This window comes from Triticum urartu, chromosome 6 (assembly GCF_003073215.2).
Source record: "Triticum urartu cultivar G1812 chromosome 6, Tu2.1, whole genome shotgun sequence".
Lineage (NCBI taxonomy): Eukaryota > Viridiplantae > Streptophyta > Magnoliopsida > Poales > Poaceae > Triticum > Triticum urartu.
In genome coordinates, this window is record NC_053027.1 from 420,572,458 (window position 1) to 420,590,535 (window position 18,078).

Sequence of the window (18,078 nt, forward strand, 5' to 3'; positions counted from 1 at the left end):
ATTTGTCACGGTGACAACCTTGGTGGGGTCTACTGCTATTCCTTCTCCGGATATAACATGTCCAAGGAATCCAACTTCCTTCAGCCAAATTCACACTTGCTGAACTTGGCATATAGCTGATGTTCTCTGAGCTTCCCAAGTACTAAACGCAAATGTTCCTTATGTTCCTCTTCATTCTTTGAGTAGACCAGAATATCGTCAATGAACACTACGACGAACTTATCCAAAAACTCCATAAACATTTTGTTCATCATGTTCATAAAGTAGGCAGGTGCGTTAGTCAGACCAAATGACATATAGATATACTCATATAGCCCATACCTTGTGGTAAAAGCTGTCTTAGGTATGTCCTGCTCTCGAATCTTCAACTGGTGATAACCTGATCGTAGATCGATCTTGGAAAACACCTTAGCTCCTTGCAGCTGATCAAACAAATCATTGATCATCGGCAGTGGATACTTGTTCTTGATCGTTACTTCATTCAACCCACGACAATCAACAACCATCCTTAACGATCCATCCTTCTTTTCCACTAGAAGTACTGGTGATCCCCAAGGTGACGAACTTGGGAGAATATATCCCTTATCTAGTAACTCCTTAATCTGCTTCTTAATTTCCTCTAAACCCTGTGCGGGCATCCTGTACGGTCTCTTAGATATTGGCCCAGTGCCTCGCAAAAGTTCTATCAAAAACTCTATGTCTCTAGCCGGTGGCATGCCTGGCAACTCTTCTGGAAATACATCCGGAAAATCCTTTACCACTGGTACTTCCTCATGTACAACTCCTGATAAGGAATATACTTGAGTCCTATTCGACACATGCCGGGATACATACTTGATCCTTCTTCCCTCCGGGGTGGTGAGTAAAACCGTCTTACTGGCGCAATTGATGTTTCCTCCATACATCGATAGCCAATCCATACCCAGAATCACATCCAAACCTTGCGATTCTAAAATTATCAGATCGGAGGGGAAAACATGCCTACCTATGGCCAATGGCATCTGAAAACATCCATGGCTTGCCATATGCTCTGCTCCAGGTGAGGTTACTAACATAGGTGTCTTAAGTACTCTAGTGGGCAGGTTATACTTATCCACAAAGCCCCTTGATATGTATGAATGAGATGCACCAGTATCAAAAAGAACGACAACAGTAAATGACTTAACCAAAAACTTACTAATTACTGCATCTGGCTGGGCTTCAATCTCCTCCACGTTAACGTGGTTCACTTGTCCCCTGTTGAAAGGGTTGGTCTTCTTCCCAGAGCTTCCATTGTCATTTCCATTATTAGCTTTAGGACATTCATTGGCGTAATGTTCGGTCTTATGACACTTGTAGCAAGTAACGTGACTTAGATCCTTCTTGACGTGTGTTGCTGGGTTGGAACGGTTTTGTCCGCTACTTCCTCCATTACCATTGCCGTTCTTGGGTCCACTATGGTTGTGCGAACTTCCTCCATTATGAGTGTGGCCTCCATGGTTATGAACAAGTCCTCCCGAGTTCAGGGTGAAACGGGGTCTTTGCTGGGCTCTAGAATTATACTTCCCCTGTCCATACTTCCTCTTGCGGCTGTCAATATGTTGCTGCTTCTCTTCAATCATGAGAGATCTATCCACCAACTCCTGGTAGTTATTGAAGTTTGCTACCATCAAATGCATGCTCAGCTCATCATTCAGTCCTTCCAGAAACTTCTCCTTCTTAGCTGCATTTGTAGCAACGTCATCTGGGGCATAACGTGCTAACTTACTAAACTCATCCACATACTGGCCAAGAGTGCGTCCTCCTTGGCGTAAGTTATGAAACTCATGCTTCTTCATGGTCATAGCTCCTGCTGATACATGGGCAGTGCAAAAAGCCTGCTGGAACTGGTCCCATGTAACAGTGGCTATAGGATAGGTGACAGTGTAATTCTCCCACCATGAGGCTGCGGGTCCATCCAATTGGTGTGCGGCAAAATGCACCCTGTCAGCATCTGTGCATCCTGCAGTGGTTAATCCCTTCCAATCTTGCGGAGCCAATCATCAGCCACTATCGGCTCGGTGCTACTAGAAAACATCGGCGGCTGCAACCTTAGAAAACGGGCTAAGTTGTCAAATGGTGGTGGTGGTGGGTTGTTGTTGTTGTTGCCTTGGTTCTGAACTAACAACTGCATGAGGGTATTCTGCTGCTGGATCAACTGAGTGAGCTCCGGTGGAAAGGTAAATCCGGGGTCACGTCTCGGAGGCATCTGAGGGTTTAGAGAGAATAGAATAGAATAGAATAGAATGAGGTCTAGTGAGAAAACACTACCCATATGCACATGAGACAAACACAATCATATCACTCAATCAATCAAGCAAGGGCATACAATCGGTCTAGAACTATCATTACAAAGTGATTGGACTATACTATTTACATGGTAGACTACTACTACTACTGTTTTGGTGGTCAACTAGAAATATTGTTCGGTCGAAGACTCCATGATATGTGCTCCAGCTTCGTCTTCATAATCAGCATCACTATCGTCGGGGTCCGAGTCGGTGTCGTCGATGATGATGTAGTCCTCCCGACGAATCTCCTTGGGTTCTTCGTCTTCTCCTCCTGGCGCGGGGTCTCCCATGAATACTCCTAGCTTGCTTTCCAGATTGTCATTCTTCTCCACTAGTACGATGATTCCCTCCTCATAATCTTCGCAAGTTGCCTTGAGTTCTTCTTCAAGCTCCGTGATCCTGGTCATCGCCTTCTTCAGATCTATCATGCCTGCGCACATCTGGTTCTCCTGGCGGTGAATGTGCTGGTTTAACTCCTGGATGAAAGCTGCAATTGATCTATCCTTCCTGGTGCTGATCATCTCCCATTGCTCATCTCGGCGCCCACAAATCTGGTAGATAGTATCCTTGAGATCCTTGTGGTAAACTTCTCCAATGCGTCCCATGGTGATGTGAGCAGCCATACTCTTTCCTAGATTCCAGGTTGGTGCATCGAGAGAAAACTCTATGGTCTCAGTGACTGGCGTGAATGTCCTTCTCGGAACTTGAACTTGAATCATCTAGCGCTCCTCTTCTGGTGAAGTGGCATTGTAGGTCCCGGTGAAGCTTGGTATTCCAATGTTCAGGTACCTAGTGACTTCCTTCAAGTGGCGTCCAAAAGGGGTGTCTTCATCCGGTTGCATGAACTTTATCCTTGCATCCGCCATCCTAAAGAGTAGAAAATGGAGAGGAGTTACAAATGAGAAGAGAGTAGTGATATAGGGTTTTAGCTTAGTGGTCGTGTCCTACAGTCAATGTATGCTCTGATACCATCTTTGTAGCGACCAGACCTCAAACAGTCTGATCTCTGTGCATAAGTTTCATCCCTGGATCACTAATGCTGACACACACAGTACTTGAAGGATTTATAACAGAGTAGCAATCACACACCTATTACATTGGATGTCTCAAAAGACAACTTATTACAATAAATATGGCTTAAGGCCATCTAATACTATAACAGCAGAAGTCTTGGAAGATAAAGTGAGTCCATCAACTCCAATGGCATCACTGAGTGAAAGACCACGACCTAAGGATCCTTACTCGCCGTCTGAAAAGTCTGCAACATGATACCTTGCAGCCCGAAAACGGGTCAGCACATAGAATATGCTGGCAATGTAACACAAGAGAGTAATGAATAGAATAATGCTATCACTACATGCATATATGGCTGGTGGAGGCTGTAAGGTTAAGTATTTTGCGAAAAGCCAATTTTTCCCTACTGCAAAGGAATAAATTTTATTTAACTATCATGGTGGTTGTTAAACATTGAGAAGGTTCACCCAACTCAATCCCAATTAAAAGTAATCATCATTAAACCCAATCAAATTATATTAAGAGTGTTGAGATCCACATGATAATCCAAGAACCAGATACTCAAGATGTCCATAACCAGGGACACGGCTAACCATGATTAGTTTGTACACTCTGCAGAGGTTTGTGCACTTTTCCCCACAAGACTCGATCTCCTCCGTTGGATTTCTCGCACTACATAATGTTTGAGAAACGGATGACCGAGACACAGTTTTTCCGATGAGGTCCCCTTAACCAATAGATAGGCCGGTACACCTACAATCCCTACATCTGCTAGCCCATCATGGAAAGTTTTCCCACAACTTACTCAACTATGCCAGAGCCCATAATGGCATGTGGCTGCACACGGAAGTTTCCAGTATGAATAATCTTATGATCCCTTTGAGCCTAGGTGGCAATCCATAGGAGAATCACACGGTACCCCGGGATTTCCAAAAATACAGGCAATCACTGGGTTCCCCAGGTGCCTCAATCCACCCAGATGTGTATTAAAGTTGCCACCTTAAGTTGAACCATTAAGTAAACAATCTCACAATCTGTCATGGAATACACTCAAACCCAATCCACGTCTACGAGCATAGCATGGCAATATAAGCATAACATAGAAGTAACTCCTAGGGTTTGATAATAAACAGGTGAATAGGTACTACCTCATCTACTTCTCGAAACCCACAATTTAAAATTAGATCCTAACCATGCAACTGTTTGAGGATTGTTCTAATGCAATAAAACTGGGTAGTAAGATGTATGATCAAAGTGTTCCTTGCCTTGCTGATGATCCGCGAAACCTAGAGACTCGATGTAGCATGCTTCGCACTCCGGGTACTCTATCGCAAACAAACAAGCATACAATAAGAAATCAAGAAAAGCATGGGTAAAACTCAAATAAGAGATCTAACTAGAAAGTTCAACTTAAGAATTCCGGTTTGCAAAAAGAATCAAATCAAACGAAGCAACAAAACTCAAACGGCGAGGGAAACAAGATTCATTTACTAATTTGGACTAAAGTCAAATTTTACAGTAGCAAAAACTTGTTTGAGTTGGCTAAACGGAAAGAGGGTTTCGAGATGAAACTCTAGGCTCTTGAATCGCCTGATTCCGATAAACGAGCGAAAAGTTATACTAGAACGAAAATCGGATCAGAAATCGCGATCGAAAAGAATCACAGAAAATCCAAAAAAAGAAAAACTGACGAACAGGCTAACAAACCAACGTTCGCTGTCTGCGGCTAAACGGTGAAAACCGTTCGTAAAAACAAACGTATGAATGAACGTCCGCTAAATAACTAAACCGAAAAAATAAACCGCTCTAAATAAAAAAACCACGGATCTAAAAAAATAAACCGTACGGTTTTCCGAAGAAAACCAGCGGCGGCGGCACTACTTCCGGCAAGTCCGGCGAGGGCAGCGGCGGCAGCGGCTCCGGCAAGGCGGCGCGGGGCGGTGGGTCGGCGGCGCGGCGTGGCGGCGGGGTGCGGCGGCGCGGGCGGCGGCACTGGCGGCGGCGATGGCGCTGGCGGCAGTGGCGGCGCGGCTTAGGGTTAGTGTTTGGGTGGTGAGGCTGGTGGGCTGCGGGGGTGCGGCTTATAAAGGGGCCGGCCCGAAGAGTACTGACCGGAAACGGCCCTAAGTCGGTTTGAATTTTTATAAATAATTTCGGCGTGCAGAAAAAGAAAGAAAATAAATACTAAACGGACTCCAAAAATCCCGAAATAAATTTTCCCCGTCGTCTAAAAATAAGCCGACAAGATGAACATTTATTTGGGCCTAAAATGCAATTTGGAAAACGCATATTTTTTCAAATTCAAATAAAATAGCGATAAAACTCCGAATAAAAGTCTTATTTGATTTTAATATTAAATCTCTGATATTTTTTTTATTTTGAGGAAGTCATTTTATCCTCTCTCTTTTATTCTTAATAAAAGAAATATTTTAGAGAAAAATATTAAAATCAAACGATCCTCTTTTCAAAATTCAAGAAAAACTCAAATATGAAAATAATGAAATCCCCAACTCTCTCCATGGGTCCTTGAGTTGCGTAGAATTTCTCGGATCAACCAAAATGCAATAAAATATGATATGCAAATATGATCTAGTGCATAACATTCCAAATTGAAAAATTTGGGATGTTACAGAGATTGAACTAGGTATGAAGATACCGACAATCGAATCTCGGGCAAGTAACATACCGATGGACAAAGGGAATTACATATGTTGTCATAACGGTTCGACCGATAAAGATCATCATAGAATATGTAGGAGGCAATGTGGGCATCCAGGTTCCGCTATTGGTTATTGATCGGGGAGGTGTCTTGGTCATGTCTACATAGTTCTCGAACCCGTAGGGTCTGCATGCTTAACGTTCGTGGACGATATAGTGTTATATGAGTTATATGATTTGGTGACCGAATGTTGTTTGGAGTGCCAGATGAGATCACAGACATGAAGAGGAGTCTCGAAATGGACAAGAGGTAAAGATTGATATATAGGATGATAGTATTCGGACACCAAAATTGTTTCAGAGTGCACGGGGTACTCATCGGGTCACCAGAAGGGGTTTTGGGCACCCCCGACAAGTGTATGGTCCTTATGGGCCAAAGGAGGGGACAAACTAGCCCACAAGGGGGCTGGTGCGCCTGTTCCCTTGGTTGGCCGACCCTAGGGGAAGGAAAGGAGAAGGGTTAACCCCTCCTGCCTTTCCCTCCTAGGGGGAGAAAGGAAAGGGGAGGGTCACCTCTTCCTTCCTTCCTCCCGCACTTATACAAGGAAAGGGGGCACCACTTTGCGGAGGACCCCAAGTAGGATTGGGCCTACTTGGGGGTGCCTCCTGCCTTCTGATACGTCTCTAATGTATCTATAATTTATGAAGTATTCATGCCATGTTTATAACAATTCTATTTGGTTTTGGTATGAATTAATTAGAACTTACCCGGACTAACGGTGTTTTCAGCAGAACTATCGTGGTGTCTTTTTTGGGCAGAAATAAAAGTTCTCCGAACGAGCTAAAAATTTATGGACAATATTTTTGGGAAATATAAAAACACTAGAATGAAAAGATATCGGAGAGGAGCGGAGGGTCCCCCACCCTAGGGCGCGCCTAGCACAACCAGAACATTGTCTTAGCCGTGTGCGGCGCCCCCCTCCACCGTTTACACCACCGGTCATATTTTCATAGTGCTTAGGCGAAGTCCTGCAGAGATAACTTCACCAGCACTGTCACCACGCTGCCTTGCTACCGGAACTCATCCACTATCTCACCGTCTTGCTGGATCAAGAAGGCGGAGGACGTCATCGAGCTGAACGTGTGCTGAACGCGGAGGTGTCGTACGTTCGGTTCTCGATTGATTTGAACGCGAAGACGTTCGACTACATCAACCATGTTGTTAAACACTTCCTCTTACGGTTTATGAGGGTACATAGACACACACACCCCCTTCCATTGCTATGCATCTCCATGGATAGATCTTGCATGTGCATAGATTTTTTTTTGTTTTCCATGCAACGTTTCCCAACACCAGGCTCTCTTGAATGAATGGAAAGTTCCCGGCCAAAGGAAGTCTACTCACTCCAGTTTCCCTCTTTGGAGACACATGAAAGAGATATATCTATGAACAAAACAAGGCCATCCCATTCAGGAAAATGCGGCTGTACCAAGAAGTTTCGGTTCTTTGGCATTTGTTTTAGCCAACTATTAAAGTTGGTTTAACCAAAAATATTTATCTGTAACATTTCAATAACTACATTAATTCTATACAATCTTTGATACAACAAGGAAAGATCATGCGAGATCATTGTTTGAAGTAAAGTCTTTCCCCGATATTTCATGAATGTTTCCACTTATAATGGTTGATGGTTCATGTTGTCAAAGTAATTACCGGTTAACAGTTACATTAAAATATTGATTCGAATAGTACTATACCATAGTGTTCCCTAGTGGCTATATATCTCTACTAACTAAACCATACTATGACAACAATTGTACCACAAGCAAAGTGAAACAAAATAAGACCAAAAGTAAATGAAGAAAAAGTGGAAGTTCAACCCATGGCCTTGCAATTTCACGGACAACTAGAGGTGGTGACTTGCCTTGCTCAAGTGGAGTATCAAAGAACTCCTCGCCTTCACCTCCTAGATTATTTCCTTCTAGAAATAATTATAAAAACAAACTCAGAAAAGAACATAAATCAAATTCTCTCCAGCGGCATCTAGACAATTCAAATAAATCTCAAATTTATTCCCACTAAATTAGAATAATATAAGAAAAATAAAGCAAAATGTATAACCTCATTGGGACTTATGGTTTCAAAGTTATTCCTGGTCAATGTTTAGTCAATAGAATAAAGAAAAATAGAGAAGTAACATAAATTAGAAAATCCACTAAGGGCCACAGTGAAGGCGTATTTTAGAATTACGCCTCCACTTAGGTACCGGTTCGGCAGCGACTGGGCCACTGACGGGTGTGGTCGATGGAGTGCTCTCCAAGGCTAGCCCTTTTGCCCAATGCGTGTCTCGTCGGCTCAGGCATTCTGCCCTCGAATATGTCATGGTTATTGTCAGGGACCTCTTCGGGGATCTTCTGCGGTCAATTTCTCCTATAATATCCTATGGCTTGTGCCTCATGCACTAGGCATAGTACCGAGGTATACCTGTGGGTTTGGTTAGCATTTCCCCACGCTAAATAATTTTTGACGAGGCACATATACACAACACTTTGCGTATACAATTGTATTCAATGTTCCATCAGTATGTGTTGAATAACTACCCTAAGATTCTACCTTATACCAAGTAGGTGGTACGTACTACAACTTATACATCATAATCTACTACACTTGCAGCACATTCTTATATATTTGATGTTTGACGCGACCACTATGTTCTGCAGCATGTACGAAAAGGAGTTACTCGCACAAAATCCAAGAAACAATGAGAAATGGGTTCAGAAAGGATTTGAGCCATTTAAGAATTTGAATTGCACTGTAAGTTTTTATATACATTGAGTACAAGAAGGTGATCAACTTGTCTACTTTATAATCGTAGGGTAAAAAGATGCGGGAGGAGGGGCAGGCAGTTAGTGATACCCTTTATGCACTAGCAATGGGTCCTAGTACTAGGGAAAGTAATTATGCATCTTGCATTGTTCAAGATGTGTGCCCTACAATACCCTTCCACACGACGAAGGCAAGAAGACACCAAAGAGTGTTGTGATGAGCACGAATACGCTTTAAAAGGTGGGAACTAAAATGTATGCTATTATAGTAGATATTGTTTGCTTGTAGTATGTATCTCTAGTTTGGAGGTTCATCGGTACGTGGTTCTGTTATGTTGTCATTGGTATAACCAGTTTATCATGATCTCAAAACCCAAATGAGATGAATTTTATAAGGCCATCAATGTCAAGGTGTTGTATCACACAGACGAGCCTTATACTTTGGCAAATCAAGCAACACATATATTCTTCTTAGAAGAGACCATTGCAGGAAAGAAAAGCTGGAGAGTATTACAATAGTTTGAGGAGAGTAATTCGTTTAATGAAGTTGCACAACCAGATGATTCTTACACTGCTACTAATGTAGTGCATGCCATAGATGTTTATGATATGTTAGAGGGCAAACACACCTATGAGCTTGGAGAAACGATTGTCTGTCGTTGTGTGCAAGTAGATGAGCTGATAAAAAATAAGCCAACGTTCAAGGACATTGATAGGGAAAATTCATATTGACGCATATGGTGAAGATGTTGACGTTGGTGTTGCGGATCATGACTAGATTGCTTTTGTCGTATTTGCATGTGAGCATTCCTAGCTGTACTTTAAGACTAAGTAAGGAATATTTTTGATGGACTCAACTTCTGTCATTGCTCATTATCAATTCATCATACTACCCAACCTTATTGTTTGTTACCGCACACATCCTATGCGAATTGCAACTTTTTCTTTGTTTAACACTCTTTTTCGCAGATACAAATGATTGTAAATGGTGGGTATATGTAACATAAACCCTTAGTAAATCCCTCCTTGTGGCAGGCTTTAGCACATGGATCCACCCTGCATGCTATTGTCGTATAGGTCCTGCTAGCTACCTCGCAGGTCTTGGCTTCTGAGCCTACAAAACAACCACAGAAAATGGTTTACAAAGGACTCATATCCTATGAAGTTCCATCCAAAAAGAAGATACAATTAGTTTGCATGGAGTAGGATTCCACATATTATTGGGAAATTCTTTTAGAGCACATTTAGGAAGTGCCTCATTCTTCATGCGAAGTTTTCAGACAATACTTAGAAGGAACTAAAAGAAGTGGCATGAGTATTAGAAGGCATAATAGGCTTGGCACCTTGATGTCGCCCATTTCTTCAGGAATGAAAAATCACAAAAGCAAGTAGACGAGTGGAATGGATGCACATCAAAAGGCTATGCCATATCTTATAACAAGGAAACATGAGACCTAAAAATAGTCAAATATAAGATTGTGTGATGCTATCTAGAAGATCTGCATGTTGGAATTTTTGATAGTCTATCTGAAAGATGTGGCTATATCTGTGAGAAATCCGCTCCAGAGGATATAAACCAACATATTTCTTGAGTATAATAATATAGAAATTTAACATCTCCATGCACACTACAATTGTGATGTTCTATGTAGAAGATGTGGCTTTATATGCATTAAATCCATTTTAATGAGGATATGAACCAAAAACATTATTGAGTATAATAATGTACCCATTTACATTCTACCTATTAAAGTTGTTGCACAAAGGCAGATTGATTTTCTAAGACGATCGGATCGTCACCACCTAATATTGAACAAGATATTTTGTTTTTGATCCATCTCCCAAGGGAGAATATTACCTATTAATAGACCATCATTTCTTAGAAATCGATAGTTAACATATAAAAATATATTTGTAAAGAATAATTGTTTGTTGTTGAAATTAATGGCAGTAACTGCTATAAAAGGCCATTGGAGTACCTGCCTCCTTTGGTCATCCTCACTCGCGGGTGCAATCTGCGCCATCTGATTAGCACAAAACTCACGCCACTCACTGTCTAGCGCTAGGGGCAGAGCTATAGTGTTGGGCCAGGTCAATTCATCCCTTTGAGCTTGGTCCAAAAACTATTGCATAAATACTATTGATGAGCCATAAGTATAGGGGATCAATCGTAGTCCTTTCGATAAGTAAGAGTGTCGAACCCAACGAGGAGCAGAAGGACATGACAAGTGGTTTTCAAGAAGGTATTTTCTCCAAGCGTTGAAATGTCGGTAACAGGTAGTTTGATAGCACGATAATTTGTAATGAGCAAGTAACGGTAATGGTAAATAAAGTGCACCAAGATATCCCAAGGCACCTCAAGGTAATCTTCAAGGACAACTAAGCATCTAAGCTTGGGGATGCCCCGGATGGCATCCCCTCTTTCGTCTTTGTTCATCAGTAACCTTACTTGGAGCTATATTTTTATTCACCACATGATATGTGTTTTGCTTGGAGCATCATTTTATTTTATTTGGTTTTGCTTTTTGTTTGAATAATATCCCAAGATCTAAATTTTTTAAATGAGAGAGAGTCTTCACATAGCTGCATAATTATCCAACTACTCCTTAATCTTCACTTATATCTTTTTGGAGTAGTTTGTCATTTACTCATGTGCTTCACTTATATCCTATGAGTAAATCGTTGAATAAATTGAATATTATAAATCTAAAATTATATATGCTTCGTATGCTTACACCATGGGGAGTAATGACTTCACATATAGGAGTAGAGGTTGTAAATTTATTGAAAGGTAGCAAACATAGTATTGGTCACTTGAACAATTCATGAAAGAACATTGAAGGAAGAGAGGTTTCACATATAAATATACTATTGCGGACATCTTTCTATGATTGTGAGCCCCATTAATTATTTTCAAACTAGAGAAAATTAGTTGAAGTTGAACAAGGAAGACAACATAATGAGTTATGTTCAGTTATATTTGTATAGAAGTTATATTGTTACTAGTAAATTGCCCGTGCATTGCTATGGGGGCATAAATAGTATGGTTGTTTAAAACATGACGTAATGAATGCATGTGCATTGCCACGAAATAACAAAACTACAAATATAATTGTTCTAATTTGGAATTCTATGTCAAACATGATGTCATTTGTTAGTGATTCATAGCAACGGGGGCATAAATATTATAGTGGTTTAAAACCTGATGTAATGAATGCATGTGCGTTGCCACGAAATAACAAAATTACAAATATAATTGTTATAATTTGGAATTCTGTGTCAAACATGATGACATTTGTTAGCGATTCATGTAGCCACACTGACTCTTTCTCCCATTTTCTCTCCTCTTTGACAATCATCATATCGGGGAGGGTGTGGTGTCTTCTCCTTATCTACCTGGCCTCTCATTGAAAGAATACATGATACATGATTTGACCCTCCCCTTCAACCTCCATTCTCTTCATGATCCCTTACTCTAGCATTTTCGTTGACACTCCTGAAATTTCAGCAAATCTATGAACTGGTCCTTGTGTATTGCAAGAAATGATGGAGAAATGACATAAAAAAGTGACAGGGTTGGTCCTTTCCATAATAAAGGTAAATATTCCTGGAATAATACGACAAGTACATAATTAATAATTTCATCATCAAATATGATATTATTTCTATAATTAGAAATGCTTAAACATCCTTGGATGAACATTTTGCTTCAGCAAGGTAAGTGTTGCTTCTGATTGAACATCAACAAGTATGTCCATGAGTGGCAGGTCCATGTCCCTCTCCTGGTTGAGCATCTAACCAAAAAAAGTGAGCCGAGTGTGAGAGGAAATAACTACAATATATATCAGTTGATGAATCGGAATCTATACACATATGACACATTCCAAGCTCTTCATAATAATATATGTTTAACCATCCTTATACAAAGATAGTAAGGATGGACAAATATGACAGTAGTTGATCCACTAAATATAGTGTTGGATTGACCTAACTCATTCAAAAGCTTACAACATCAAGGACGGGCGCAGCTGTGGCTTAAATGAAGTTAATGAGGAATATAATTCAATTATAAAAGTTCTTCATGCTACATAGATATACAAGCTGTTAAATGACAACAGCTATCATTTCCTACTCAATCAAGTGACATCTAAAAAACAAAGTGTTTCATGCCTCGCATCAAATCTTTCCCGCAAACAAAAAACTTCCTAAGTATAAAACTGCATCCAGTCAAGACAATATTTGAATTTATGGAGATACTATCTGTTACAAACCCGGCTATGTGAACTGAAAATCAGAAGCAGTTGTCCATTATAAATCATTTCCTTAACTGCAATGTCCAACAGAAAATAAGGATAAAAAGTTGTATAAAGTACATAAGTTCCGACATGGTGGAGGGCCAAGAGGTCTTTATTATCATAAATAGGAAAACCAAGCATGAATTGAATCAGCGAGCGGCCATCAGCCTATGAGCAGCAATGCACTTCCATCATATTCCTAATTCTATGAAAAGAATATACAAACGTGCCCAACTCACAATGGGCATCTATTCTTTTCGAGAAAAGGCAGGGTACATATCTTGTATGTTATCCAAATATTCCTAACTCAGTTTTTTAAAAAATATTAATTAAAAAAATTCATACTCTTGCTATGCATGACAGATTTCCGAGCTCTACAGAGACGTGTGTAGGGCACATACAATTTTAGAGAAAATTGAATAATTAGTCAAGTGGCATGTATATGAAGAACTAAAAATTGGGGCATACTAATCCGAGGAAGAGGCACATGTATCAAAGCAAGTAGTATGTATAGGTGAAAAATGGTATTCATCAAGACACAACTCGCTGACATCCATCATGGTTCTGCCCTTCTAGAATTAATCAAAACTACCTTCCAAGCTTCTTCCCTTGTCTAGCTGATTCCCTCGTTGTTAGGCACCATTGTGATCTGAATTTGGACGTATATATAGCCTTAACTTGATCTTGATAAACAAGGAAAACTCATGCAAACTTCAGGAGAAAAGCATACATACATGGAATGAGGGACAAGGGCTCTTCAGCTAGACACATGTTGGTTGTACTATGTTAGTAATGTAATTTCCTGTAATAAAATGAGGGACAAGGGTTCTTTAGCTAGAAGCTTCAGGAGAACAGCATACACCTGTCATGATTGCAATTTATTTTATTAGTAATGCAATTTGGTAGGTAAACTAAATTATTACCTGGATCCCAAAACACTTGACACGCCAGTGTTACGTCTGACTATGATGGATTTATTCAATATCCATTGTTTGATTACATATATATTCAGTTAGAGGCAGCAAATCGATTCTTCCTTTTTTTGTGGGAAAAATCAAATCTTCCTTAAATCATTTAAACTAAACACGACAAGTATTGTTTACATCTAATTGCCACCACTCTAGGAAGAAGCACGACATGCGATATTTCAAGAAAAGAAAAGAAACACAACATGTTGGCTTCATATTGCTTGCAAAATTGGATTAAAGCAATCACCTGCAAAAATATAGCAAGCTAGCTTCAAATAGCTTGCCAAAACATGGCACTGTATTTCAGGGCAGCACATATTAGTGCAGACTAACCATAGGAAGGAAAATTCAGACCCAAACGGAACATGTTAGGTCAGCTGGATGCATATATTCTCATGGTCGAGGCGAGTGATACTATGAGCGTACAACTACACATGACTAATTAATCAGAACGGAACATACATAAGCAATGCTTATAATCCAAGGCCGAGGTGGGAACTTGTCGGTCAGTGTCACGCGTAGGATGGCGGAGCAGTGCCTAGCTGCGGACGAGGAGGGATACGAGAGGCTAGTTGGCAATTGGGAGAGCTAGCGGATTGGCCTCACATGGCATATGGGAGTGACCACGAACTGGTGGCTCGGGTTGGGATCTGAGAGGGACTGGGTGGCCTCAGGCAACGTAGCTAGCGGCGAGGGTGGGGGGAGCTCGGGCAAGGCGGAGCCTGAGTAGCGGGGCGAGCTAACGCGGGGGCGGGTCATGGTGGCACCAGGTGTCGGGCGAGTCAGAGGCAAGGAAGGAGCTTGTAGCGACCATACCTCAAACAGTCCAATCTCTGTGCATCAGTGTCATCCCTGGATCGGTAATGCTGACACGCACAATACATGATGATTTATAACAGAGTAGCAATCACACACTTATTACATTGAATGTCTCAAAAGAGAACATAATACAATAAATATGGCCTAAGGCCATCTAAAATCGATAATAGCGGAAGGCTTGGAAGAAAAAGTGAGTCCATCAACTCCAACGGCATCACTAAGTGAAAGACAACGACCTATGGCTCCTTACTCGTCGTCTGAAAAGTCTGCAACATGAATGTTACAGCCCGAAATGGTTCAGCACATGGAATATGCTGGCAAAGTAACACAAGAGAATAATGAACAGAATTGTTGCTATCACTACATGCATATTTGGCTGGTGGAGGCTGTATGGTTAATATGTTTTTGCGAAAAGCCAATTTTTCCCTACAAGAAAGGAATAAATTTATGTAACTATCATGGTAGTTGTTAAACATTGATAAGGTTCCTCCATCTCAATCCCAATTAAACATCATCATTAAACCTAATCAAGTTATATTAAAAGTGATGAGATCAATCATGATAATCCAAGAACCAGATACTCAAGATGTCCATAATCGAGGACACGGCTAACCATGATTAGTTTATACACTCTGCAGAGGTTTGTGAATTTTCCCCACAAGACTCGAATACATCCATGGTCGGAGATTCGAGACACCGTCTTTCTGAAGCATTAACTGTCTACTCTGGGTAGACTATACCACCTACAACCCACTACATCTGCTAGTCTACCTCTTCAAGAGCTTCACGCAACTTACTCAACTATTCTAGAGCCCATAGTAGCTTGTGATTGCACACGGAAGTTTCTAGCATGAATAATCTTATGATCCCTGTGAGCATGGGTGGCGGGCCGTAGGATGATCACACGGGTCCTTCGGGATATCCTAGGACAACACTGGGTTCTCTAGGTGTCCACAAGTAATCCACCTAGATGTGTATTCAAGTTGCCACCTTAATTTGAACCATTAATTAACAAACTCACATCTATCATGAATACTCTCAAACCCAATCTAGGTCTACGAGCATAGCATAGCAATATAGGCAACATAGAAGTAACTCCTGAGGGTTTGGTAATAAAACAGGTGAATAGGTATTACATCAACTACTTCCCAAAACCCACAATTTAATCAGATCATAATCATGCAATTGTTTGTGGATTGATCTAATGCAATAAAACTGGGTAGTAAAAAGGTATGATCAAAGTGTTACTTGCCTTGCTGATGTTCCGTGAAACTTACAGACTCGTAGTTGCACGCTTCGCACTCCGGGTACTCTATCGCAAACAAACAAGCATACAATAAGCACTCAACTAGAAGCACAGATAAAACTCAAATAAAATATATAACCAGAAAGTTCAACTTAAGAACTCCGGTTTGCAAAAAGAATCAAATCAAATGAAGCAACGAAACTGAAACTGCGAAAGAAACAAGATCCGTTTACTAATCACGAATTAAGTCAAATTTTACAGTAGCAAAATCTTGTTCAAGTTGGTTAAACAGAAAGCGGGCTTCGAGACGAAGATCTAGGCGCTTGAATCGCCTGATTCCGACTAACGAGCGAAAAGTTATAATAGAACGAGATTAGGGCAGAAATCATGATCGAAAATAACCACGAAAAAACCCTGGAAAAAGAAAACTGACGAACAGGATAACGAACGAACGTTCGTTGTCTGCGGTTTAACCGGCGAAAACCATTCGTTAAAACAAACGTACGAACGGGCGTTCGCTAAATAAATAAAGCAGAAAATAAACCGAACCGACCTACCAGAAAAAACGAATCTAGGTTTTCGAAATAAAACCAATCGGTTTAAAAAAACCGGCGGCTACCTCGGCGTTCATAACGACGGCGGCGGCGGGGCGGCAACTCCGGTCGGCGCCGGGCAGCAGCGGTGGCGGCGCCGACGAGCAGCAACGGCGGCGGCGGCTCAGGGGTGGGGCGGGCGCTAGGGTTTCGGGTGGCTCGGGCGCTCGGGCCTCGCGGCTTTAAAGGCCGGCCGGGCTAGTGTCTAGGTCGGACACGGCCCGGTTAGGTCGGTTGACTTTAAAAAAAATCCGCTCGGAAAAACAAAGAAAAGAAATACTAAATGGACTCCAAAAATTCTGAAATAAATTTTCCCCGTCCTATAAAAATCTAATGGACAAGGTGAACTTTTATTTGGTGCTCTAATGCAATTTTGAAAAACGCATATTTTTCCTAATTCAAATAAAATAGCAATAAAACTCCAAATAAAATCTTATTTGATTTTAACATTAAGTCTCCAATATTTTTTTATTTTGGGGAAGTCATTTTATCCCCTCTCTCTTTATTTTTATACAAGAAATATTCGAAGAGAAAATAATTAAAATCAAACGATCCTCTTTTCAAAATTTGAGAAAAACTCAAATATGAAAATAACGAAATCCCAACTCTCTCCGTGGGTCCTTGAGTTGCGTAGAATTTCTAGGATCAAGCCAAAATGCAATAAAATATGATATGCAATGATAATCTAATGTATAACATTCCAAATTGGAAATTTGGGATGTTACAAACCTACCCCCCTTAAGATGAATCTCGCCCTCGAGATTCGGGTTGGCTGGAAAATAGGTGAGGGTGATCCTTCCGTAGGTCTTCCTCTCGTTCCCAGGTGGCTTCATCCTCGGTATGGTGTCTCCACTGAACTTTGAAGAACTTGATAACCTTGCTGCATGTGACTCGGCTGGCAAAATCAAGAATCTTGACTGGTTTCTCCTCGTAGGTTAAATCACTATCCAACTGAATTGCTTCCAGTGGCACTGTGTCTCTCAGAGGAATATCAGCCATCTCTGTGTGGCACTTCTTCAACTGAGAAACGTGGAACACATCGTGAACTCCTGACAATCCTTCGGGCAATTCCAATTTGTACGCAACTTCTGCCATACATTCCAAAACTTTGTATGGTCCCACAAAACGTAGTGCTAACTTTCCTTTAACTCCAAAATGCTTCACTCCTCGAAGTGGTGATACACGAAGATACACTATGTCTCCAACTTTGTAAATTGTCTCCTTGTGCTTAGAATCCGCATAGCTCTTCTGCCTGGACTGGGCTACCTTGAGTCCATCGCGTATCAGTTTAACCTTCTCTTCAGACTCTTTAATCAAATCTGGTCCAAATAACTGACGGTCTCCAATGCT